Source organism: Simochromis diagramma, unplaced genomic scaffold (genome assembly GCF_900408965.1).
Source record: "Simochromis diagramma unplaced genomic scaffold, fSimDia1.1 OVJJ01000631.1, whole genome shotgun sequence".
In the NCBI taxonomy this organism is placed as follows: domain Eukaryota; kingdom Metazoa; phylum Chordata; class Actinopteri; order Cichliformes; family Cichlidae; genus Simochromis; species Simochromis diagramma.
Window position 1 is genome coordinate 448140 of NW_024387500.1, and position 2921 is coordinate 451060.

Here is a 2921-nt window from a genome sequence, read left to right on the forward strand (position 1 = left end):
TCCTAAAATCTACATAAATGCCCTCTGAGTGACATATAACACATTCTAAGTAATCAATGGTAATCAATGGCTCCTCATAAAAATTATGCATTGGGATGTTTGTGTGCAGCATTTTGCATATCAGCATAAGCAAAGCATTCTTCATTGCATCAGCGTATGTGTGTGTGCGTGTGGATCACTCTTCATTGCACAAGCGTGTGCATGTGTATGTGTGTGGATCACTTCTCAGTGAATCAGCATTCCAATGTGTGTGTGTGTGTGTGTGTGTGTGTGTGTGTGTGTGTGTGTGTTTCTCTTCATTCTGAGTCAGTGCATGTAGATGTGTGTGTTTGTGTGGGTGTTTGTGTTCATCACTTTCCTGTTCTGGTGTTCTGGGTAAACCACGGCCTGAAGCGTGCCCTGGGGTCCTGCCCTCCTCCTTTTCAGTTTGTTTGCGACCATTGCTGCTGCTGCTGCTCAAAGTTCAGTCCGTCCTGGTTCTGACCCCAATTGGGGCAGTCCTTTCTCCAGTGTCCATGCTCACCGCAGGTGAAACCTGCATCTTCTCCTGTGTTTTTTGTCCATTCTGAGGTGCCTTCTGACCTCAGTTACTCCTCCTGTCTCGGTCACGCCCTTTTTCGCCGCCCGATCATCCGTGTTGGTCCATCACTGTCCTGCACAGTGTGAATGCAAAGTTATCAAGGTCAGCATTCTTTCGCTCGGCCTTACTTTTCATTCGGGCTTGGCGGGCGTCTCGTCACAGCTCTGTCAGCTGACGCAGTCTGGGAATTTTCCCCCGTGTAGTGAAACGGGCTTTAGGTTTAGTGCTCTCCGTCTCTGCTGCATGAGATCGCATTCCTGCAGCACTGTTGACTTTTCAGGTCGTTGTTGTGGGTCCAGCTGTTGCAGCATTTGGTCAGTGTCACGTATGGGGGAGAGCAGGAGTCCAGTCCGCCTCGGCTTTCAGGGCGGCAAAGCAGCCTGTAATTAAACATAAAGAGAAAAAACAAAAACAAAACAAAACAAAAACAAACAAAAACAAAAACAAACGAACAGGAAAATTATGTTGTGTTGGCTGTTCTTCAGAGAGGGGAGAAACAACGGGGCCAAGCCCTGTGTCAGCCTTCTCTCCCCCCTTTTTTTGTTTTTTCTCTCCCGATATAATCAACTCCTAACCCACCAAGTTGACAGGACAACACAGGTACATGTTAAAATTCTTAAGATCATGTTTAAAAGCCCAAAGAGAAATTTTCTTTCATTCAGTAATCACTTGTATCAATCAATCAGCAGAAAACATGTCACAATTTGAATCTTTTAACCCCTAAATTTGTCGTGTCTTCACTGGTTGGTCAGACCACTTTTTCTTTGAAGTTAAATTGTTGTCCTGCAACCCAGAGAGTTTATTTGTCAGTAATGTATTTATCCTTTAACAACAGATGTATGTTAAGTTTCGCTGCTTTAGCCTTGCTGGAAAATCTTCACGTGTTCATGAGTGTAAGCTGTTTCTTCATTGCGTGTGTGTGCATTTGTAGGCAGGCAGGTTAATTTTATCTTTTTCTCAAACTAGGCGTTACCTTAAAAGGAGCCTTTCTCTCAGATTTCTCTGCTTGTGTGTGTTTTTGTTTCACCTTTTTGTTGTGATGCTCCGGACGCCTTCCCAACCTCCACAAGTCCGTTGGCCCCAATTTTATGTGTTAAAACTTCTCTTAATTTCTCCTCTAATTCTCTCCTCGCTGCTGTCTTTTTCACAGCTGCTGATTCTTACTGGGTGTGGCTCCCATTACTTATAATTTTGCTTCGGCCGCTGTGCTTGTGGGGGCAGTTGGTCCAGGTCCGCAGCTTCCTGTATTAACACACTAAGAGATTTATTTAATTTCATTTTCGTCACTGTGAAACAGATAAGCAGGCAACACGCCTACCTTGACAGCGTAAACTGCACGCCAGTCTCCCAACACATTCCTCTCTCTACTCCTCCATAATTCTCCACTACACACCTCTTACTATCTCTTTTTTTATTTTTTATTTTTTTTATTACACCACAGAGTAATACACCCAATTATGCCCGTCTATCTCTATGTGGCTCCAAATTCCCTCTTTATTTAATTTCACACTCGTCAGGGGACAGGCACACAACAATTTCAACCACTGAAACGAGGAATTCAACCTTTTTATATTTCTTTACTAATCTAGACTCAACCTTTGTTCGCAAAATGTGTCTTGTTCTAGTCCAGAATAAATGTGAACCCGTGATTACACTGCGGTTCCAGTGTTATTCTGTAGCTAATGCGGGAGTCCTCAGTTCCCAAGTTGCCACCTTGGCATCCAGACGCCGCTGGGCCTGGCCGCGCATCCACGACCAGGAGGGTCGCCACACCTTGAACAAAATTATTTCCACAGGTACACTAGGCATCAACCTTTGATCCTAAAATGTGTCTTTGCTCTAGCGTCCTCCTAATCAAACACATCAACCGTCACTGTCACTGTGTTCAGACTTCACACACAGAAACACACTCAGCGCGCGCCTCACACACAGCACGTTACACCATCAGTGAGACACACAGAGAGCGCCTCTCATCAGCAGAAATTTGCACAGAAACCTCTGAGCTCAACTGTTAGACTCTTCTGAAGCACAATCAAAAGCCCAAATACCCCTGTCTCTGCGTTTATGACCGCCACAACGGGGCAAAGTCGCATCATAAAAGTGATGCTTGCATCCCCGAAGTTATACCCGACATCATAAACCAGGTTTTGCTCTATGTACTTCTTGGCAAGTAAAATTTTACTTTGTTTTATGACCGCGGCCCTTAAAACTCGACTGACGCCACAAACCACCGTCAAACCTCTATTCAATGTACTAAAACTAGCACCAACCACTACTGCACTTCAGGAGCGACACACCGGAACCCGGCCGTATCATAAACCAAACGCACCGGACGTGTTTA

The 2921-nt window shown here is 44.9% G+C and overlaps 1 long non-coding RNA gene across 1 annotated transcript; it reads right to left on the reverse strand.

The window, feature by feature from the left end:
* Nucleotides 1-619: 619 nt before the first annotated feature.
* Nucleotides 620-2859, reverse strand: LOC120725677. Its single transcript, XR_005694174.1, has 2 exons — nt 854-2859; nt 620-816 (listed from the first exon to the last, which is right to left on the reverse strand). It is a non-coding gene; the product is annotated as an uncharacterized LOC120725677 (long non-coding RNA).
* Between the last annotated feature and the right edge of the window lie 62 nt (nt 2860-2921).